Genomic DNA, 24,764 nt, shown 5'->3' with positions numbered 1-24,764 from the left:
TTAGAAACTGTAATATAGACTTCCAAGTTCCTGTTCGGCACATAAGAAGTTTGGAAGTCGCCACTCTGTCCTAACAAGAAGTGAAAAGCTGAACAGACTGAAAAATCAACAACTCTTTAGACCCCTAAGTGGGGTCACACGGACAAACTGCTGCTACCAAATTCACTGACAGGCGAATACAAAGAATCAGCACTTACCGGATCAGAAGCCCGGGGGCAGGAACCAAGCACGGGGGTATAAAAAGCCGAGCTGTAACTGATGAATTGCTGGTCAGCGTGGACAAGTCTGAGACAGGAAAAACTCCAGGGGCACCCAGTCACCGGGAGGACGCCACACTTTCGTGAGTCTTAACTTTGGGAGCGTTACCGGGTTCTGACAGTGAATATCTGAAAAAAATCCTCTCACGCTTTTCGTAGGGGATGGGAAAAGAAGCCATCTTGAAATGCACCAGAGCATTCTGGTTTTCGCAAGATCTGCCCTCGGGAGAAACTATTTAACCAGAGCCTAACCGGCTGGGGTTTATTAGTCTAAGTGCTCTGGGGGAAGGGAAATCCCCAATTCCAGCCCACTCTGGCCATCCTGTCCCACCTGAGGGGGGTGAGGGGGTGTAATTTGAGAAGCACCCATGAAGCTCTCCATCCAGGTGCAGAGGCTCATGAAAAGACCGAGACCGAATCAAAGGACCATAGAATGCTTCCCCTCCCCCTACACAACTCCCCCCCACGTTACTAATGGCCCATTTACAGTAGTTCCTTGTGCCCAGCATATCATATCTGGCTACCAAAAAAATTTGCAAGACATACTATGGGCAAAAACACGCTCTGAAGAGACTAAGCAAGCATTAGGAGACGACATGGCAGGGATGTTGGAATGATCAGACCAGAAAGTTAAAACAATTATCATTAAAATTTTAAGAGCTCTGAAGGATAAAGCAGACAGCATGCAAGACAGATGGGCAATATAAACAGAGATGGCAATCCTATGAAAGAGAGAGAAAGAAACACGCTAGAGATCAAAAACACTGTAACAGAGATGAATTCCCTTGTTGGGTTTAGCAGTAGATTGGACACAGGTGAGGAAAGAATGTCTGCACTTGAGCATATCGTTTTTTAAAAAATTTTTATTGGAGTATAGTTAATTGACAATGTTGTGTTCGTTTCAGGTATAGAGCATATCTTAATAGAAACTTCCAAAACTGAAAAGCAAATAGAAAAAAAACTGTAATACAGGAAAACAGAACATAATGTCCACAAACTATAGGACAACTACCAAAGTTCTAACATACACATAATGGGAATACAGGGAGGAGAAGAAAGAGAGAAATTAACAGGAGAAATATTGGAAACAATAGTGACTGAGAATTTCCCCCAAATTAATATCAGATACCAAATTACAGATCCAGAAAGGTCAGAGAATGCTAAGCAGGATAAATGCCCCCCAAATGTACATCTAGGCATATCATTTTCAAACTACAGAAAATCAAAGATAAAGAAAAAAAATCCTGCAAGACACCACAACGAATCAACACTGAGAGAGGAACAAAGGTGAGAATTACATCTGACTTCTCAGAAAGGAGCAAGCCAGAAGAGAGTGGAATGCAATATTTAAAGTGTTAAGAGAAGAAAAACCACCAACCCAGTCATCTGTACTTTGCAAAATAATCCTTCAAAAACGAAGGGCAAGTAAACCCTCTCGGAAAAACTCCAAGGTAATCTATGGACTCTCACTGGTAATAATGTGTCATTTTAGGTCTATCAATTGTGACAAATGTTCCACTGTGATGGCGGTTGTTGACCATGGTGGGGGCCATGCATGTGTAGGGATGGGGGTTATATAGGAAATATCTGTACCTTCCATTCAATTTTGCTGTGGACCCAAAACTGCTCTACAAATTAAAGTCTATTTTTTAAAGAAATATAATCTAGGCTTCTGCAGGTAATTCTGTCACATCTTGTCGAAACGTTCTTTTTGGTGTAAGTATTTAATTAACAGAGATGTTAAGGATATGCACTCCTCTTGGGCGCTTGCCTCTTGACCCGGTCCCCTGTGGGAGAGCTTCGGAAAGTAAGCAGCTGCTGACAGGTCATCACAACAGAGGGAGTGGGGGAGTGTATTTTTCAAGGGTACTCCTCCCTATATCACCCTCCATATTAACCTTTTATGACCACCTTTGTTCTCTCTGTATCCACAGCTGACGTATCCACAGAGCCTTGCTCATGACCAGAGCCCCTACCATGGTCTTGATGTGTACACACTCATTTTGCCCCTTATCTCAACCCCAGGCCTCCAGTGATCTACTAACCTTCTTTACAATCAGATGTTCTCTCTTCAGGCATGAAGCAATTTCGTGATTTTTCTCCATACCACCAGGTCTTTCAGAACTCCGCGATGCAACAAAAGATGCAAGCCAAGCCCTCTTTCTGCATGAATATGCAAAACCTTCACGTAAAATCCTCTGGTCATCCCATTTGGGGAGCGTTATAGAGCCCTGCCTCCCAAATGGGAACAGAGAACATGCTCTCTGTCCCTGAAATCACCTACGATATGGGAGTAGGCTTCCCTCTGAAGCCTCAACGCACTTTTCTCTCTCTTGCTTCAGTGCTTTCCCCTGGCCAAGGACTTTTATCTAATCACTGTTCAGCAGGAAATTGCCCCTAAATCATGCTTCCTATTCCATAGTTTGTAGTAAAAACTTCATGTTCAATCCTCCAAACTTCTGTTCCTGATGTGATGTTTAAAGAGAAGATTTGATAATTTAGAAAACTGTTTTCAAGTCTCCTTTGTGATTGAAAGCCTACTTTTAATCACCTGAAATGGACTTTACGAGCCTGTTTTAAAGTGCAAACAGCTGACCTCGACTGCGTTGTCCTCTGCATCCCAGCTATAACAACCTTAATGTGGCAACGTACTGAGACCGAGACCGTGGCAGATATCTTGCTAAGTACTTGCCTGTGTTATCCATTTTACACTCATAACATTTAATAAATGATGTTACTGAAGTACAGGAAGATTAAGAAACTTAACCAAGACTGCACAGTTGGTGATGAAACCAGGAATCGAAGCCAGGGAGCTTGCATCCTGAGTCCACACTCTGCCCTCTCTGTTATATCAATACTATGTAAAGGCAATCTATACGGACCCAGTAGGGGACCAGCTGCATACAAGGAAGTGAAAAAAAATAAAGCTTATATCAAAATACCATCTATAAATGTACAAACACATTGACTAGTGCCTAATTTAATGTGTAGTGAAATTTGTAGTTCTAATTCTGATTGAGGTTTCACTCATTCTCAATAAATCTTTTAGTCATCCTTAGAAAATCCTGGATTAAAGACCTTTCCTATGCATTGAGGACACGGGGTGGGGAGGGGGAAGCTGGGGTGAAGTGAGACTAGCAGCGACATATATACAGTACGAAATGTAAAATAGCTAGTGGGAAGCAGCTGCATAGCACAGGGAGATCAGCTTGGTGCTTTGCAACGACCTAGAGGGGTGGGATAGGGAGGGTGGGAGGGAGGCTCAAGAGGGAGGGGATATGGGGACATGTGTATGCATACGGCTGATTCACTCTGTTGTACAACAGAAACTAACACGGTATTGTAAAGCAATTATACTGCAATAAAGATCTATAAAAATATTAAAAAATCAATCAATCAATAAACAATAAAAGACCTTTCCTATACAATTATCTAGTATTCCTGGACGTTGAGAACTTTTCTAGATATAGGAATGCACCAGATTGCACAAAACAAGGTAAGCACATCCTCTTATAACATGGTGTCTTCATCTGGTGTATTTCTCTCTTGGTGTGTCACATGTTTCACTGATAATGTTCATAAAAGTGAACCTTTTTTCCTATGCCTAAAATTGTGTTTTCATTTCATATGTATTTTTGTCTCTGTTATATATGTATATTTTGTCTCTGTTATATATTTTTGTCTCTGTTATTATATGAGCAACTCATAAATACACACAATGAATCACATCACGATCCTTGAAACCCAATGGAGAAATACCCTATCATAGTTCAAACACAATCAGGAAATACAATACTTGTTAATAGATTCACTGTGACAAGTCATAAAAAAATCAAAATCTGAAACTTGGATTCTAGTGAACAATATTAGAAGGGATTTCTAGTCTAGAAGTATAATCGTATTTTCTACTCAATATGTGCCAAATAAAGGACTTGGGGCGGGGGGGTCGTGGTGGTGGCGGGATGAATTGGGAGATTGGGATTGACATATATATGCTTATACACTAATATGTGTAAAATAGATAACTAATAAGAACCTGCTGTACAAAAATAAATTCAATTAAATTTAAAAAAAAAGAACTAGGAGAACGGAAGATGTATTTACTTACCATATGATGCCTATCTTGATTTAAGTCATTATTATTTATACTCCACATAGTGAATTCCAGGAGGACTTAGTATATTTTAGTAATTTTTTTGTATTAAAATACAAACACTAGAATTTAATATTTTTCCTTGACTTAATATTCTTATTTCTATTTGTATGTATTTTATCATGCAATCTTCATTTATTTACATACTACATATTAAATCAATGAGAAGATTTATTCTACACATGTAAATTTTAAAATACCTAATGGTAAATTAAACTGTAAGAGTGGAAGAAAAGACAAAGGAAAAACTGGCTTGATTTCTGCAGTACTGTAGTGTCATCGTGTATTCAGTATCACTGTCCAGTCAGGAAAATAGAAACTTCGACTGGTATTTCAACTGGAGGAAATTTAATACAGGGAATAAGTGACAAAAGGTTTAAAAGGGAAACGAAAAGGTTCCCAAGTGATTAGTATCTGCAGTAAGCCAGTGCCATCTTAGGCTACCCAAGCAGAAGGGAAAGGGTGTCCTCAGTAAGACAGTCACTGCCCTGTGGAGCTGCTGGGCCCCACTGTGGCCTCTACTATCTGGAAGCAGTGAGGAAGCTGCCTCGCGGAAACCATGGCCCATTCTCCTGTTGCTAGGGTGGGAATCCTGGGGCCCAGAGTTCCTTGCATCTGTCACCGAAACAGACGGAGTCAGGGCACGTTAGCCAGGGCCGCTAAAGCCCCTGCAGCTAGTGCTGCTTTGCGATGCCCCCGGAAACCTGTACAAGCTGCTGGAAGCAGGCTGCCTGAGGAAGAGCCCAGGGGCTCACTGTCACCCTCTGCAACGGCAGCTGAAGCCTATGCTAAACGCTCTGCCCTCCCCACCTAAAAAAGGTGTGAGTTTTTGCCTAGTTTCCTTCCTCCCAACTTCTACTCACCTGCCACGGTGTCGGAGTCTAACAGAAACCAGCAGGCAAGGAAGTCTCAGGAAGGTACCTTTCGGGCATCCAGCCCTCTGTGATACAGAGCGGAGCACGGAAGATGAGAAGTGGAGCTGAGAGCAGAGGTACAAACAACCCTGTCCCACCTCCTAAGTTACCGAACCCTTTTCTTGACATCAGTCTTTGGTAGTCTCCAAAGATTCCTTAGATTGTTTTCTTTCTCTTCTGCTCATTTTGAAAGTGGAAAATATATCTTCATTCTTTTAGTAATTTCTGTAAAATTTAAAATTCTTTGTTGTTACATAAAATACAATTTAAAAATGTAAAGTTCTATCCATCAGTTGTGCTACATTCGTTTACTTGTTCTAATAATTTATTTGTAGACTCTTTTGGATGTCTATATATAATAAAATTACCCATGAGTAAATGGCAACTTGTTTTCCATTTTTCAATATTAAACAGTTCACGTATGTATGTGTTTGTATACTTTTGCTTTAGAGTGCTGGCCAGTACCTCAAGCACAATAATGAATAAACGTAATAGAGGGCGTTCTTGTTTTCCGTTCCTTATATGAGAGAAAAAGATTTCAATATTTCACCATTAATATGAAGCATGCCATAAGATTTTCATTTTTAGAAATGTAATATCAGAATAAGGAAATTTATTCTATTTTTAGTTTCCCAATTCTTTTTATCATAAATAATTGTTTGATTTGCCAAATTTTTTTTTCAGGACCTGTTATGAAGATTATATGATCTTTTTTTTTAAATTCTGTGAATGTGTGACTTAATTGATTTTCAAATACTAAATCTCAAATGAACCTACCCTGGTCATGGTGTAGTATACATTTTATATAGTTGTAGATTCTGTTAGATTTTGTTTAGAAGTTTTTTTCATAGTTGTTTATTTACGATTTTTCTTTCACAAATTTTTATTGTTAGTTTTGGTATCAAGGTTATACTGACTCCATAATTCCTGTTGAGAACTGTTTAATAATTTTTTTCTGTTCTCTGAAAGAATGTGTATAATATTAATGTTATATTTTTCTTAAATATTTAGGAGAATTCACCAGTTAAGGCACTCGGGCTGTGTCTTGCAACAAGTATGAACTATGAAGAAATGAAGGCAAAAGAAAATAACTAAGCAGGGGTAAATACCAAAGCAGAAGTAGTACCATCATGAACACTCTTTACAAATTTCTTCTTCCAATCAACTGTTAATAAAAGATCCATTCGATTTTTTTTTTTTCTCTTTCATCTCTTACTAGAAGGAAGTAGAAGTGACAGTGGGGGACAGACTAGGAGGTAAACAAGTTTACTTGTCTGATGGAAATGTAAGCTCCATCATTCCATAATGAATATAAGAAAGAGGATATTCCCGCAAATAAATGAAAGTTACTAATTCAGTCTATTTACTTACTGTGAGGTTGCAGAATGTTGGTGGTTTGTGTCTTTCTAGAAATTTGTCCATTTCTTCTAAAGTATGTTCTGTTTATTTTTCTTCATCCTTTTTCCTCTCTTTCCTTTGGAATGCGTAATCCCTATCTATCTGTAATGATGTTAAGGTGCTTTCTTTGGCTGGCTTAAGTCTACTGCTAAGCTTTTCTACTGAATTTCTCATTTTATGTATATGTTTTTCAACTCCAGAATTTCTGTTTGGTTCTCTTTTTAGAATTCCTATCATTTTAATAATATTGTCTATTTGATGAGACACTGTCTTCAAACCTTCCTTTACTTCTTCAAGCATAATTTCCTTTATTTTTATGACATATTTATCATGGCTATTTTGAAGCCTTTGTGAAATCTGACATCAATTCCTCTCACAGGCAGTTCCTGTTTCCTGATTTTCTTTCTTATTTTCTTATATGTGGGTCACACTTTCCTGTTTCATTGCTGGTCTCATAATTTTTTTTTTTTTTTTTTTTTGTGGTACGCAGGCCTCTCACTGCTGTGGCCTCTCCCGTTGCAGAGCACAGTCTCCGGACGCGCAGGCTCAGCGGCCATGGCTCACGGGCGCAGCCGCTCCGCGGCATGTGGGATCTTCCCGGACCGGGGCACGAACCCGTGTCCCCTGCATCGGCAGGCAGACTCTCAACCACTGCCCCACCAGGGAAGCCCTGGTCTCATTATTTTTTATTAAAAACTGGACATTTTAGGTAATATATTGTAGCCACTCTGGATCCCCCAAAGATCTGTTTTTGTTGTTTGCTTGTTTGTATTTTGGTGACTTGGTCTAGCTCTTTCAATGAAATCTATTTCTACCTTCTTTATACCTCCTTGGGTGCAGCCTCGGATAGGGCCTAGTCACCCTGAGATAACAGCAGTTTTAACAGGGCTCTCTTTTGTCTCTTTCCATGATCTCTCTGGTAAACGGTCGGCTTCATTTGGCGTTAGCCCCTACCCATTGGGCTTTTCTAATTACCAGTTGACTACTCTATTTTTGTTGACAATGTCCTCAAGACAGAACATATTGCTCAGAAGTCTAATCCAATGAAATCTGGGCTCCTTTGCAGATATATTTTTGAGGCAAGTCTTTAAGTTTTTTTCTGATCCTACAAGGGTTCTTAGGTATCTCTTTTCCTAATTCTCTGTTGAACTAGCTCACCTGTGGTTTTGAGCGTTGTTCTTAATTAACACATTTTTGACCAGAGATGTATTAGGGCCACAGGTGTTAGTTTCTGCAAAAATCCTCCAGTCAACAATGTGTAAGAGGGACTATTGTTTGCAAGGACCCCCTTAGCCCTGAATTTCTCCACACACTGTTCCAGACGAAATCAGTTCCTTTGGGAGGAGCTGCAGAACTTTCTTCTCCTATAGACTGCCTCTCCCCCTGGACAAACTCTCTGCAACACTGTTCTGGGCACTGGGCATGGCAGCAGCCTCTTCTCAACTTGCCTCTCTCCCGTCATGGGACCTCTGTCCTAAAGTGAGCTGGAGTGAGGGCAATCTTGGTGCAAGTAGTCTCAACCTGCCCTGCATGGAGTCTTCATCCTGTGGACAGAAGCAGGTTGCAGGAAGGTAGCCCTTAACCTCTCACCCATACTCACCAGCAATATAGCCTCTTCGACTTGAAGTTGGAGGAAATGAGCAATGCTGGTAACTTTCTGTCTCAATGGGATAAAGTAAGCTTTGACTGGAAACCGAGAAGACAGGAAGCCACATCTTCTTGGCCACGCCTACCTAGGGTGAAGCTTCTGTGGATCTAAGCCAGAAAGGGGGTGGGGGGGAGAAAGAGGAAGTGGATTGAGGCTCGTTATCTTACTGCATTTTAGTAGATTTTATTGACTAAATGTCTCTTTCTCCACTGCTTTGCTGTGTGTCCTTAGGACTATTTCCAGAAACTTTAAATGGTTGGATTATTTTTTATAGTCTGCACTAGCTTTGCTTGTTTCTCTAGGTATTCACCTATGGAACTCTTCATGCTGGTGTCGTGAAAGTGGAGCTCTCCTGGGATTCAGTCTTGAAGGTAAGATAATGTAATGATGATCCCCAAATATTTAAAGTCTTTATATCCGTGGCTTTTATTTTTGGTATCCCACTAATTTATTGTCATATCCCCGGTATTGAAGATATTGTGACTAAAGGTATTGGTGTTTCTCTGCTACCTATTTGATTTAAGAAAAAAGATTTTTCCATGTTTTGCATCAGGACCAACTGTATAACTTTATGCCCATTTAATCCTCTACCATTATTGTTTCCAACATACTGATAGAATAGATTGGTATGAGAAATGAAAGAAAAACTTCAGATTGCCAGAAGGGGCCAACTAAAAGGAACATTTGTGCTAATAATGTTCCTTGGGTTTGTGATGGGGATTGCATGATTTTAAGTAGCATCAACCAGTTATCTAAGCCCAGGTAATTATTTCTATTAATTGAAAGATTCCAGAAGGATCTTTGGACTCATGGAATTCTAGAGTTAGAAGTGCTCTTACTGGGCATTTGGCCTAACCATTTCATTTACAGCCACAAATGTGAGAGGTCACTTGTCAGAGATGAGATCAAAGTCAGACCTCTTGATTGACAATCACTATAATTTCTTCTGCCATGCTACTTCTTCTAACTATCTGTTGTTCTCAATTTAATGACTGATCTAAAATACAATGGATAAGGAGTTCATTTTTATCTAGTTATGAATGAGGATATATCTGGGCAACTCCCTGCTCATATGGTTTACTTTTAACATATAATCTGAAAAATCCATTTAATATATGTAATTTCTGAATTGTTACATCTTCTATTTCCTCATTAGTATTTTCTAAATCTCTATAATTTTGATTCTATATGTTATGTGTCTTTTTCAAGTAGAATTTCATTTTGTAGTTCTACCCTTTTCAGTTCATTGTTATTAGTGGTTTCTCACAACTGGCATTTGCAGTAACTATTAAACTCCTCAAAATTTGTTGGCGTGATTTTTCTATCCTTTTCCAACTCAAGATTATTGAGTAAGGTGTATAATATTTTCCTTTACTATACTCTTCCCAGGTGGTTGCAAAGCCCTCTATCATTACCTCTCAGTTTATAGCAGTTCAGTCACATCCAAGTTAAAGGACTGCCAAGTAATATTATACAAATAAAATTTCAGGTTAAAGTAAACTCAGATGAATTTCACACATGTAAATAATGTTACTGTTTCTCTTTTAAAAATCATACTATATTGTATGAGATCAAAGCACAGTGGTCTGCATTAAAATGTTTGAATTTATTGCCTACTTAAAATTACAACCCATCTCTTCCCCTCTCTTGATTCTCTTTCCTACTCTACCAGTTATTTCTATCACATTGATCATCTTCTACTGAATATATATTTTTTCATTGACTGTGACTGAGGCTTATTATTTTTCTTCCCTCCCATCCTTCTACCTACATGTGAACTCCATAAGGGCTTTAGTTTGCTGACTGAGGTACTCTATGTGACTTGGATGATGCCTCGCTCTGCTGACTGATCCGGCGATAGATGTCTATTGGTAGCCTACTACGTTTAAGGCTCTTGGCTAAGCTGGTAGAGGAAAAAGGTGGTTACAGCTCTCAAGATATATACATTTAAAATATATGTGATAAGCTTAACCTTTTTAATAGCACTATACCAAGACAGGAGCAATACTAGCAGACCTGGACCCTTTATTTTCAAATTAATTAGAGGATTTGTAATACAGCCTCCATCAGGAAAAGAGTCAATATCTCTTGATAATGAGATCAAAATGATGTTAACAGAGGGAACAGGATTATTTCACTGAGAACACTCATCTCCACAGTGCGGGATATTACTTTTTAAAAAATGTGCCTGGTAAGGGGAGGGGTCTCCCCATGTGGGATTAGCTGGCTGTCCCTCCTCATTCACCCAGGAGACCACTTTACTCCCCAAACAGGTGCAGAAATCTGGCATAGCTGGAAACATTTTCAATTCATGGCTTATCCTGGAGCGTGAATTCATTCATTTATCTATGCATTCACTTGACCAATTTTTCTTAATTCCTGCCTACGTATTCATAACTGTTTTAGGCTTGGGGGATTTAGCAGTGAACAGACCGACTAAATTACTCTTCCATAATTTACATGACACAAAAGTGGACTCGGGACTCAATGGTTTCTAAAAATGGGGTAAATTATTTTGGAAAGAGAAGTCCACAGGACCATAGGAGATTTAAAGATTATTTTTAAAAAAGAGAGAGATACTGAGGAAAGAGAGAAGAGGTAGAGTTATGGAAGAGGGTTTGTTCACGTGGCAAACACATGGAAGCTTCTGTGTCATTCACATGGCCAGCACTGTGCACGACAGCGGCTACGAGCCACAGGTGGCCTCTGAGCGCTAGAACTGTGGCTAATATGCCTTAGGACCAGGCAGTGAGGGCCAGAAATACTAATGTATGAGTCATCAGATCAATAACTCATCCCTATTCTGCAAAATTCAGATGTATCCCTGAAGTCAGAACAGCTTCCAGGGATTGCAAAAGCCAATGATTTTTGGAGAGGATGAAATACAACAGGGTCTGGAAAACCTGTGGCAAACTTCATTTTGTCCACCACTGATGACCCCTTCAAAAGCATTAAAATTCAAAAAAGTCCAAAACTGTACAAGCCAAATTAAACATATGCAATAATCATGCAGGTAAATAGACTGTGACCTGTGATTCAATGATTCCCAGAATATGAACATGCTTGTGTTGGTGTATAAGTAGCTGGCAACACAGTACCTGAAATAGGCAAGTACCACAGAGCCTCCCTCATCCAACACCAACAGACAGCATCAGATACACTTTCGTCCTGAGATAAGTGAGGGGCAGCATAGGGAACCCTCTTATTATAAAAACCAAGTTGAACACAGAGTGTGGTTAGCAAGTCCTCACCCCATAACTACCACCAACTTGTCACTTTATTTCAGAAGCTACCCCAAAATACCATGCTGTGCAACAAATGAAAAGAATCTGTCAACTTGCTTTAACCTATAAATGAAAACCTCTTGGGCTTCCCTGGTGGCACAGTGATTAAGAATCCGCCTGCCAATGCAGGGGACATGGGTTCGAGCCCTGGTCTGGGAAGATCCCACATGCCGCAGAGCAACTAAGCCCGCGAGCCACAACTCCTGAAGCCCGGGCACCTAGAGCCCATGCTCCACAACAAGAGAAGCCACCGCAATGAGAAGCCCACGCACCGCAACGAAGAGTAGCCCCCGCTCGCCACAACTAGAGGAAACCCATGCACAGCAACGAAGACCCAACACAGCCAAAAATAATTAAAAAAAAAAAAAAATGAAAGCCTCTTAACAGGCAAATTAATCAAGTTCCTAACCAAAGAAGGAAACTTTGTCATTCTCCTTAACAGACAGTTACATGACAACTCATTGCCAGTCAGCACAGCTCTGGGCCTCACAAGTCAGGAAAATCCACTTGGGGAAATTTTGTATTGCTAACATCTTCCTCACCTTGAGCTCCAATTTCTCAACCTGAAGCTTCTACACTTGGTTGCAAATTTTTCTCTTAGTACCTTAAAAGTATATCAAACAAATCAAACTTATCTCCTCCAAGAAAGTGCTTCAAATATGTCACATGTTATAAACACTCTTTCTCCCTACCCTTTCCTCATCTTCCCCAAGTTAAATATTCTTCATTCTGTCAACGCTTTTTCATCTGATGTTAACTTAGAAGCGTCTAGTGTTCTGCAAACAGGTTTGGGTTTGTTAGGTTTTGCTTCTGATCTACTCTGAATTCAAAATTGTACTTTTTTTTTTTTGCTAAGTGCTAACTTCATTTATTCCTATTGATTTTACCACATCTAGCATAAGAGACTCTTCCCAATTTTTTTACTATGTCATTCTGAATCCTGCTTTTATCATCCAATCGTTTATCTACAGCTGCAGTTTTACACCCCTATAGATTTTATTCATCTGCCTTTCCTGTATTTCTAAGCTACTGATAACATGCTAAATAAAATCAATCAATAACTAAAAACCTAGATAAATCAAGCCACTAGCAACTTTTCATGCTGATTATTAAGAATACATTATTCTCTCCACATAAGCTATTCAAATTTGGAAGATAAAACATTTAACCAATATTTGCTGAATGTTTACTATGTGCTAGGTACTCTTCTAAGAATACGGATGCTAATATGAATAAGACAGAAAAAAACAAGACAAACTTTACAATATGAAGGAGTTCGTTCATGGTGCCACATAAGTAACTGCCTGTTCTAAATCAGTGCTATCATCTAGAAATTAAACAATTAAAGGTTAGTTTTTATTTTGTTTTGCTTGACATATAAGAAGTAAAGTGGGAGCTGGTCGCTAGGCTGATTCATCCGCTTAAGAATATCAGATCTTTCTGAGTCGCATGCCCTTTTCACAGCGGTCATAAGACAGCTATATAGCTCCAGCCATCAAGCCTGTGTTTTCTAATCGAGGAGAATAGGGTGAGAAAAGGTAGGACTCCTGTGTCAAGAAAACAAAAGCTTTTCCCACATCAAGACTTCATTTATGTCTCATTGGCAAGAACCATGTCCAGCGGCCACGATTGGCTCGAGGTACGAAGGAAAAAGGGGTCGGGAATGGGGAATTGGCTGAGTTTAGTAAAAGTATCTCCCAAATTATGGGCACACGGGGTGTGGCACCCAAATCTACCCAAATGACAAGCAGGGGTGAGAGAAGACCTCTTAGAGCTACTGAGCTGAATCATGGAAACGTGATTGTTTTTCAGGTGCGTAGTAGACAAGGATGAGAGGAACAAAGGTTATCGTAGGAGAAAAAGTAATGATATTTACAAATGCAGAAAGGTGTGAGAGACAACATTGTGTGGCACAGTAGAGTATGACAGGTGGCAGGACGTCAGCCTGTGTTTTCTTCCCTCCTCATTTTACGCACAGCGCGGGCTTTTCGGATTTAATCTCGGTCACAGGGAACACAAGTGGAGCGCCCTTGATCCCAACTCCAGCATGTCCTGTGTCATGGCTGATTCCTCCGGCAGAGCTCTCCCTGAGTGCTGTTCAAGGTTCATAACTTCCCGTTTCTGATATGCTCTTTTATTTACTGTATCAAGGCTTTACTGAAGCTGAGTCCTTCTCAGTCCTAACTGCGCTGTTGCCCCATCTGCCTAAAGCTCAAATTTTCTGTTCTATGAGCAAACATCATCACTTTTTTGTTTATTTTCTTCAGACGGTTTGAATCAGTCTCCTGTCACTTGCATTCTGTTACTTGAAAAAGATTCTTGAGGAATACACACTTACAACCTCTGGAAGTAACCTTCAATGAAATGCGCTTTGGGAAACATGGGTTACAGTAGGCAGAATTCTGAGATGACCCCCGTAATCTCCACCTCTTCATGTTTCACTCTGCATAATCCCCTCCTTTTGAGTGTGGATAGAACCGGTGACTCTCTTCTAGACCACTGAACATGGCAAGGTTAATAGGATATGCAGCCCTTGTCTGGGTTTCATTACATAGCAAAAGTAATGAGATGTCACTGCTGTGATTACATTCTTATATAAGATTCCTTCTTAGCAGGCTGGTATGAGAGACTGCCTTGCTGCCCTCAGAAAGGCAAATGGCCATAGTTTGAACTACCTATGGAGAAGGCCACGTGGCAGAGAACTGCCGGTAACCTCTAGGTGCTAAGGACAGCCTCTGGCTGGCAGTCAGCAAAACGCCCGGGCCCCAGTCATACAGCTACATGGAAATGAATTGTGCCACCTGGGTGAGCACAGAAGTGGACTCCCTCCACTCAAGCTTCCAGATGAGAATGCAGCCCACCGACACCTGTGTGCAGTCTTACGAACACAGATTAACAAAACCCAAGGGTTCCTCACATACACAAAAGTTAAGACACACGTTTGGCTTTGAACTTCCTGACAGATAATCTAAAAAGAAAATACATTTATTTACCTCGTTTTTATCGTATAAATATACCGTTTCTTGTTCGCATAAACAGCAATAGTAGAATGTGAATCAAAGTACCTCTGTAGGCAATGTTGTGCAAACTTCTGACTCTTAATTTCAGAACTCTGGTGAAGTCCGAGCTGGAGTATGTGATCTAAGTGCTCCAAGGAGAGGCACCTCGTCCATAAAGCTAGAGTCTTAAGAACAGTCTATCCACGCAAGACCGAGAAGGAAAAGAGGGAGAACCACAGCAGAAGAAGGTGTCATGTCCCAGGAAGAGCCTTCACACAAACAGACGCACCAGCTGCACGGATCCAGGAATGGAAGAGAGATAAGGAGCCGCCCCTGGACATGCACAGCGTCTCACCGCGCAGTCACTCCATCCACACATCGGCGTGGCCCAGCTGCCGGCTCTGTAGGCTGACCAATCAAACTAGTGTCTCTTCCTCCCTTGGAGGCTCTGAAAATGGTACTGGCAGAGGTAACCGTGGCCTGAGAAGAGCCCACCTCTCTCTCACACCCTCTCATTTTTCTTCTGTTTTAATCTATATCCAACAATGAAGTCAAGTTTCAACCATGAAAATGGCATCTCTTTTAGGAGAAGAGCTCTTTTTGTAGTCTCCAAGGCCTAGTGGAGTGGGAGACTAAGATTTTGCCCACGGAGTCTCCAAAGTAGGTCAGAACGGCCACCAAACGTTAACTCCAAAACACACTTACTACTAGATGAAATTCTCTCGCAATTCTTCTAATCTCAAATTGTGCCCAGCTACCCGGCCCACCAGAGTTCACAAGAAAGAGTTAGACAGTGAACACCATGCGTTAGTCAGAATTCTTTCTATTCCAGGGAACGGAACACCATCCCAAACGAAGCTGAAGAAAGGAACGTATTGTTTCACGTAACTGAAAAAGCCAGATGGGGCACAACTTCAGACACGTGCTGTGTAACATCAGGACTTGGCTGACCTTCATCTTTCAGTCCTTCTACCTTTGAATGGGCTTAATTCCCAGGCAGACTCCTTCTACATCATGGAAAAGAGAATCAATAGCATCTCAGTGTGTACATCCTTCCACCTACTCATCCTGAAAGACAGATGAGCTGAAGGCTTATGTCACATGCCTGTCCCTGAAACAAGAATCCTGTGACTGTGATTGGCCAGGACTTAGGACGGCCCCAGCCCCACAGTCAGAGAGAAGATCAACCATTCCCAACCACGCGGCCTGAGAACTGGAGAAGGCTGGCTCAGTAAAGCAGAACAGGAGTGTTCTATTAGTGAAGGAGTGGGACGGATACCCAACAGGCCAAACTAACGTGTCTCAGGCACACGACTGGCCATCACATTCCAAATATAAGAATGGAACATTCTCCTAAATGTGAACATAATGAACACTATTCCATGATTATCTTACCACACAGAAATGAAAATGCCAAATAAAAGCCCTGTCTCCTTATAAATTAAAGGAGTAAAATATTAAAGTCCAATATTCTTTCTTTCACAATTTTCCTTTGCGGCTTAGTTCAGCTCCACAGATTCAGAAGTCAGGGCAAATTGAGGCCTTTTACCAGGCACTGTGAGGCTTGAAAAATATTTCATCCACTGAAATGAGTGTGACTCTTTAAATATTTCCAAAGGTTAACTAAACCATGCAAGTCGTCTGTACGTCAAGAGACAAGCTAGTACACGAGAGTCCCTACTCCTTAATGATATTTAGAAAACACAAATGATTCCTAACTAGCTAGGCTCATTGCTGCATTGAATAAACTTGGAATTTTGTTACTAAGGAAAGAAAGAGGAGTGGATATTGTGGGAGAGTAGCAACCTCTGCTATAGGCCATTATATTTACTTTCCTACATGATCAGAAGGAGAAAAGAGAAACAGACCCAAGGTCCAAGGTATCCTCTGACTAATAAGAAATTTTACACAGTTTTTATATTGGTAGATTAAGTAAAGGCAAGACCATGAGGTCATAGCCCATGGGTTCCTTATCACAAGGTTAGTGAGAAAATTCAATCACCAATGGCAAATACAGTCTATAAATGTAAGCAAACAAATACAATTTCCTGACATACGTGTTTTATAAGCCTTCGTTGCCGTCACAGCTTGCGGTTCAAAAGGTTACATTTTAAAGGAAAGCAATGGAACCTTTGTAGCTAATTGCTGAACATGAAAGAAGACTTTCTGCTCTTCCTGGTAAAAGATATAGAAAGGCAAATCCATAGTGATAAACGGAATCTACAAGGATTCAATCTGGATAAAACCTTTGTGCTTCCTGGCGATTCTTTAACAAATCTGGGGTCACCGGAGATTACTTACTAGCCCACTTTTAGTCCCTCTAAGACTTTTTCATCAACCATTATAACATATATTTTAATTTTAACCAGTCGGGAATGAAAGTTTCTTTAAAGTTATGATCTTTATTCCCATTAGAGGTTAGTGGTGCTGCTATTTGCTCTTCTATAAATAAACCTTGAGGAACTCCCAGAGTGTCTTTATATCTCTCTGCTGTTCCCCTTGACTCTTCCCAAACCTGAGCTATTGGAGGCCCAGAGAGAAGCAACTGTCTTGGCCAGATGGCTCTGCCCTGATCTGGCCTTTCTTCAGCATTTAATTTCCCAGATATTGGATAACCTTCACCACCCTGGTGTCAGCATCAAACTTCCTTCCCACCTTTGATAGCATTGCTCCTGCGGGACCTGACTTTACCATTCCCGCGGCCAAGGCTAAGAAACAGGATAAAATGTAAAAGGTTAACAAGATTCTCAAGAAGATAAACACAAGTGAAATCACTGGCAATTAATCTGATGCCGCCTACCAAGGTTCAGGACTCATCATCCAAAACCCAACGTCTCCCCGCAAAAGAAAGCTGTCAGCATTTATCCGGACCCCCTTGTGGTTGGCAGTGACAGTTGAAGACAAGCTTATTTTGTGATGCCGTCTTCCTGACTCTAGCTAGAGCTTTTCCATGTCCATATGGACCTCTAGGCTCTAGGAGATGGCCCTGCAGTCATGGTCTATAGAAGTGCTGGCCTTGACCCCTAAGGCGGGACTCTCCAAGCTTGGTCCCATCATTCTGTTTGAAGTTACCACCTAGGCTCTCCACCACCAGCCTCCAGATTACTCTCCACAGCGACACCACAGCCATGTTGGGTGAAAACCACCCACATTAGCCAAGTCTGCTTAATCCACCAGTGTACCAACCGTCTCCCTGCAGAAACATTGTGTAAAATGACTGTCTCTCTTCATAGACCCTCAGGACACCACATGGGGTGCTAATATCATAGAGATGATTTGCATGCCTATGTATTAAATCAAACTGTAATCATTACCTAGTAGCAAAGAACAAGGGAACGGAGGAGAGGAACATGTTTGCATCCCTTTTGGCCGAATAAATCCAACAATTAAGTACATGTCTATATCAATGTACCTTCATTTTAGAGTACTTATCGTAGTCATATGTTTCCATGTATTTGTTTTCTTATTTGGCTATATGCCTGTCTCCCCCACTCACTCTTTACTCTTTGAGAAAAAAAAAAGAAAGCCTGATTACTCATCATTGAATTAGCAGAACTTAATGCCATGCACTTCATACTTACTTGCTCCAGTAACATCTGAGCCCGGACCAGATCAACCATTCATTCTTGTTCATAGGTGAGGTTCACTGCGTTCAAAAAAATAACTTGCAAAGAGGGACTTCTCTATAAAAATGAAATAAACTTGATTATTCACATGAATTTTCAAATATGAAGTACTAAATGGAAAATGTCCCCCAAAATACCTGTGGAGAATGGAATATTTGAGTTTGGTATTTTTTTAGGTCATCTCTAAATAAAAGCCAAGGGCATGATTTATAATTACCTCAGTTAAATGATTCTACCAGAAGTCAAGGCGCCGTGATTCACAAACTCAGATGGTCACTGCTTCGACTCAATCCAAGTTAAAACCAAATACGCAAATAAAACTTAAACCACAGCCTAGAATATCGAAAAGAGATCTAGAGGATATAATCCTTTCTTCCATATAAACTTTTAAGAGGAGTTGGATTCCAAGGTTATATTCTCTGGCAAGGCACTGGATTATAAGCCCAGTATTCTGTTGTATATCAAACGGCAGCCTAATTAGTAAATGGCAGTGTTGACAATTTTTTACAAATCCGTAATTCCATCCTCGATAGATGAATATCCTACTTCTAGAAAGCAGCGCTAAAAGTTTTCCTTTAGGGAAAAATGAGCCTTTCCTGAATACATATTACAATTTTGCTATAATACAAGAACAACCTATTGATCAAACCCCAAAGTTCTGCACCACAGACAATAGCCTCTATCAGTGCCATTCAAATTGCCCCGTGGATGCATGGCCGTCTGCTATTGCTCTCAGTCCACAGTGATATAAGTCCAGAAACTGGTAATAAACACTAAGAGACTTATATCACAATCTGATATTGTCATGCCATCCAAGCACACGGTCAGTGCATTCTACAAAAGTACGGGAATGTGACTGCATGAAAATTAAACAAATAAACAATAAGAACAACAACAAAACAGTTCTTTATCACAGATGGTTTAAGAAGCGTTGGCTGAAATGGTTTCACTCGGAACGTTTTCAAAAGGTTTAACAGTTGCTTAAAATGACCATAGAAAATTCTCATGAATGAAATTACATAAAACACTGTTTGAACAAGCATATTGGAGCAGCTGCTAGGATTAATCATTTGCACAACGTGTCCACAAGTAACCAAATGAAATGACTTATTTTACGGAACGTTATCAAATACAATGATGTTAATTCCAGATTGATTCATCCATGGTAAGGCACTCCTCCTGACAGTAGCTGGAGAACAGGAGGAATTGTCCATTCAAGCCAAATAAAACAATAAATGAGCATAATATGATCAATAACATTTATTTTCACTTGGAAAAATAAAGTTTATTATTTTTACTACGACAGCTCCTCTCACACACAAATTGGCTTCGGTGAGGAACGTTTTGAGAGATAGAGGAGAGTATTTGAGAAGAGATGTCTAAGCACGATTTTTTGGAATGAAATTTGAAAGCTGTATGATGTCTCTCTATTTTGATAAAATCTGCACCTTCCAATGACTTATAGAGTGAGAGGGAAAAGAAGGACAGTAGTTGGAATGTAAGGTCGTACTGAACTTGCTTCAAGGTTGACAGAGGCCAAGACAATCAACAGAAATAAGACATTCTGAAAGTGGAGCCAGTTACACCAAATTTACATAGAGGAGGACGTTTGTCAGCGTCTTCTCAAACACATGTGGAAAGTGAGCTCAGAAGTTCAACAAGCCTTAAAATATAATTTAACATGAAATGAAGTCAGGCAACTCAGAAACGTGATGTAATTTGTTCTGAAAGCATCTATGCCAACCTCACTCTCCCCGTGGTTCTGGCCGATGGCTGGGAGAAGCAGCGCTGAGCAGGAGTTCATGCCGAGTTCTTAAGAGATCACCCACCAAAAGTTCCCTTCCACAGACTCCAACTCTGAACTAAAGAGAGTCATACTACGCTTTTGTCATCAATTCTCCAGAGAGTGACTGAACGAGGGTCAAAATTCCTTTTCATGCAACGGCAGGATTAAAGATCCTCATACTTGTCATGGGTCAGAGGAAACCCACGAAGTTTAGACGCAGTGCTTGAAATTTTTAACAGAGGTAAGAGACAGAGGAGTTTGTATGAACATGGGATCAACCATACCGTTTCTCAGGAGCGAAAGGGACTTATAAGGGGTTTAAATCATACTGTTCTCGGGATTATATTTTTTTTAATCTCCAGTAAACAGACAACTGAAGATCCAAGTCCTTGAGTTACTTAATTAATCACAATTTTTGGTCCATTGCACTATTCGGAGCAGTCAAAGCGTTCCAACCAGAGATGCATACAAGACATACAAAATGTTGACAATTTGCCTGTCATCATCGAGACGGCAAATTAACTCTCAAGTTAAACGTAGCTCAGGGCTGGTTTGCAAGGACAAACCCAGTAGCTATAACTGAGCTTACTGTATTGGAAGTATTTGGAAGCTATCTGCAAAAGGGTTAAATAGGCTAAGATTTTGAGTAGCCCCTTTCATGATTCTGTCTCACTGTCTTACTGATTTCCCATTTTGCTTCTTTTTTTTTCTCCCATAGCCCTTGTCAAACCAGGAACTTTAAGTCCAAGACCTACATTTTTCCAAACATGAAATAGACCAGACTGTATTAATTATCTGTTGATAAGAGAAGAGGAGTCTTTACTTTGCCAACAGTGACAGCAGTTTGAAATATTCTAAAAAAAAAAAAAAAAGAATATAAGAGAATAAAAGCTTTCTTTACTTTCTCAATCTTTTCAGAATTGTCATCTCACCAGTCTCCATAAGGATATAGGTAGACACAAGAACACCTACAACCACGTCAGATAAACCAAGATACTTCGTCTAAGTCCGAAAGAAAGCAATGAGTCCATGATAATATAACCAGTGACATGTGAATTTCTCCTAAATATAACTGCCTTGCTTTCCAAATTTGTCCCATAGGCTGCCATTTAACGATACAAAGGCTTTACGCATAAAACGATGAGAAGTAAATTTTCCATTAAATTGACACAGCTCTTTTGTCAAGAAATATACTGTCTTAAAAGTTTTCCCTAGAGCAGCTTTTCTCTTCTACAGGCAACTACAAAAGTCTTCACAGATCATCATCTCTGGTATATACCAAAATATAATATAATATAATATAGTCAAGTTAAAGGGTAATTACAATTTAATTAAAAATCTGAACAGGCATATTCTGCTCTGGTGGGAGTGACATGCACAAGATATCAATAAATCATAGAGAAGGTCAAATCTGTGGGGCTGGGAAGGAAAAGTCTTAGTTCAAAGAGTTTAACAGCCTTATCTTTGCCGCCCCCCCATTACCAATTCCCCCCTTTACAGTGGGCGAGTATGAGGGCTTCAAACGTGGCACTTGAAGAAAGCTATTTTATAAAATTCCAGGTTGCCTCTAGACCTATAGTGTAATATTAATATCCAACAAAAAACCTACCCATAAAGACTGCACATTCGTTTTCTTGCCAAGCCACAATTCTGGAAACGGAATTTGGAAGGCAATCTTCATAGGATCTGCCAAACATGAAAAACCCCAGTCATTATTCTCACGAAGCTGAAGGTTAAATCTGTTGGTGCCAGTGGAACGAAGTAGCTCACTCAAACCAGGGACTTCAGGAATCTAGCCAGGTTTCTGAGGAAAGGGAGACAGAACTGTCTTTCTGGAATGGGTCACGAGCCCACTAGCTGGAAAGGAAGCCACACAAGCACTATTTCAAACTATTTCTGAAAAGAATGGGACAGGATGTTGACAGGGGACAGTCTGAGGGTTCGATTACCTACCATTTCGTATCATTCTACTTAATTGGCGGTGATCGGTTTGGTTTCCAAAAGAGAAAAAGGGTCAACTTCTAAGAGAGTTTTAATTTATGCTCTTTTTATTTTTCTAAACGTAATACTCTGCTTAGCATGGTGTTGTTTATAGAGCAGGCCCTGCTGAACTGTGGTTAAACTGAATTGAACACACGCTAATCTCTGAGAAAAAGATGAGGGTTTTGTCATGATAAACAACCACCGTGCGAAAGACTATTACATCTAGTAGATCCCTTTACATAATAGGAGTTTTCAATCAAACTTCTATTTTGGGAACTGTCATTAATGTTTTTCTACAGTGTCACTTCCACAAAGACATTCTTTAGTTTATACTGGAGCCCAGTCAGTGTATGAAGCTTATGTTGGAGCCTAATCAAATTCTCCCACACTCTTCCTGCATTTCTTTGTATAATGACCCCCATTCCCCGAACTCAATCTCTGTTGTTAATTTCCTGAGGATTGTATAGAATGCTGCTTAAATGAGAAGCATCAGTTTTAAGGATGTAGGCAATGCCTTAATTGATCAGATAAACATGGTCCATTTAGTTCTGCTTTAACTCAAGACTTCAAAGTACCAAGCTGTATGTTTGCTCCGTTTTGGCAGAAGCAAAAAGCCTGAAACTCTTCAGGAGGTAAGGAAGCAGTGGAAATTAGGCATCTGCCCAAAATCTAGGATGAAGAATAAACACTTACAACCCATCTTAATTTCTACTTTGAACTGAAAAGAAAAGGACTCATGAGAACATTTGAAGACAGGAAAAGTACAGTTTTCAAGACCATGAACTTGAACCCATGTGACAGCAGAGGATGTGGTCTCAGGGCCACGGACTATTGGCCTTTCTTCATTAAAGTCCCATCAGCCCAATCAAGATAAAAAACAGGTTCTATACTCTCGTGCGCTCTTCCACCTGCCCTCTGTTAGCCCTAGGTACGGACTTGCCTAGGAAGGATTTCTACATGCCCTTTTTTTTTAAACGGTACGCGGGCCTCTCACTGTTGTGGCCTCTCCCGTTGCGGAGCACAAGCTCCGGACGCGCAGGCTCAGCAGCCATGGCTCACGGGCCCAGCCGCTCCGCGGCATGTGGGTTCTTCCCGGATCGGGGCACGAACCCGTGTCCCCTGCGTCGGCAGGTGGACTCTCAACCACTGCACCACCAGGGAAGCCCTCTATGTGCGCTTTAGAACTTCTAATAGAGTTTCTCTTTTGAGTAACCATGTAAAAGAAGATTAAAGTTAATGAGACTGTATCTTTTTCCTGTGACATGCTGCCTTCAAAGCCCACTTTATTACATTCTTCTACCCCAGCAGTGTACGAATGGTGGCTGGCACGGGGCACCTTGAAGATGCAGGGGGCAGGGAAGGAGATATTCATCCCTTCCTCCTGCACTTTATCCCCTGGGAGTATTTTGGAAATGGCTGACATCGACATCTATGCCAGTCCAGCAACACACCTGAGTAATTACTGCTCAGGGATCAACTGGGACATGTGACAAGTTGGAAGCACCTGAGCAGCGCCCCCATCCTGCCCTAGCTAGGAGCTCAGAGTCATCTTGGGTTCTTTCCTCTACTTACACCCTATTTATTTTTTTGATGTTCTCTCATTCTCTGAATTTATTAATAATAACTACACCGCAATAGTAGTTGCTAAGAACCCACTTACGGAGAAGGTTTGCTTTACCCTGAAACCTAGGTGTGATGTAATCAATGAACATTTCAGTCTAATTTGCTCTTAAAACTATGTTTACACATTTACCGTAAATACTAGTTATTCAAACAAAATCAGTGTCAATGGTTTGAAAGGGATTCATGGGAAGCAAGTAACTCAACTGCTGTCCAACAGTTATGAGATCACGTAGGAAATCATTCCATGTAAGATTCAGTAACTATCATTTGTAATTGGTAGACCTTTGAGAAAAGAGAAAAAAATATGACAAAGAGAAGTAGGCATTAAAAAAAGATAAAAGTCAGCATTTTCAATCTGGTACTAAGGACTTATTCCTTTTTTTTTAAAATAAATTTACTTATTTTATTTATTTTTGGCTGCGTTGGGTCTTCGTTGCTGCGCGCGGGTTTTCTCTAGTTGCGGCGAGCAGGGGCTACTCTTCATTGCGGTGCGCGGGCTTCTCACTGCAGTGGCTTCTCTTGTTGCAGAGCACGGGCTCTAGGAGCACGGGCTTCAGCAGTTGTGGCACACGGGCTCAGTAGTTGTGGCTCGTGGGCTCCAGAGCACAGGCTCAGTAGTTGTGGCACATGGGCCTCGTTGCTCTGCGGCACGTGGGATCTTCCCGGAACAGGGCTCCAACCTGTGTCCCCTGCACTGGCAGGCAGATTCTTAACCACTGCGCCACCAGGGAAGCCCCCAGGACTTATTCCTCTTACAGGGGAAAAGAAATGCAGCTGATTGTTGGGAAGCGCAGATAAAGGGCATGTTCTCGCTTCATAATCGTGCTGTTGCTTTAGTCAGGATGTTACGGCATTTTACCAACCTTTCCCGACCCAGTCACATCTTTTACAAAGATGAAGAAGAAAGAAAACCAACAATTTTTAAAGCAATTCCTTCTTCATTCTGCTGTGTTTTTCAGCAATGCTGGAGCATCTCCGTGGCCCTGGCTGCAGGCTGGCCGCTCACTTCTCTGACCTTTAAGTCTCCCACACTGCTTGGACACGGGGAGGCAGAAGGGTTGTTGGTGATTTTTCAGTTTTTGCTTTTTCACTG

The 24,764-nt window shown here is 40.7% G+C and overlaps 2 long non-coding RNA genes across 2 annotated transcripts in view; both read right to left on the bottom strand.

The window, feature by feature from the left end:
• Window positions 1-550, bottom strand: part of LOC307185711 — a 120,878-nt gene extending 120,328 nt beyond the window's left edge. Inside the window, exon 1 of the long non-coding RNA XR_013828155.1 lies at window positions 198-550. This is a non-coding gene — a long non-coding RNA (uncharacterized lncRNA). The remainder of the gene's footprint in view (window positions 1-197) is intronic.
• Window positions 551-5,028: 4,478 nt separating this feature from the next.
• On the bottom strand, window positions 5,029-18,371 carry LOC307185710. The gene is made up of 3 exons (XR_013828154.1): window positions 18,235-18,371; window positions 8,323-8,477; window positions 5,029-5,549 (listed from the first exon to the last, which is right to left on the bottom strand). It is a non-coding gene; the product is annotated as an uncharacterized lncRNA (long non-coding RNA).
• Between the last annotated feature and the right edge of the window lie 6,393 nt (window positions 18,372-24,764).

Source organism: Stenella coeruleoalba (genome assembly GCF_951394435.1).
Source record: "Stenella coeruleoalba genome assembly, chromosome: 4".
Taxonomy (NCBI): Eukaryota; Metazoa; Chordata; class Mammalia; order Artiodactyla; family Delphinidae; genus Stenella; species Stenella coeruleoalba.
Note: the sequence above shows the minus strand (reverse complement) of the source record. Positions and strands in the feature narration are given on the sequence as shown.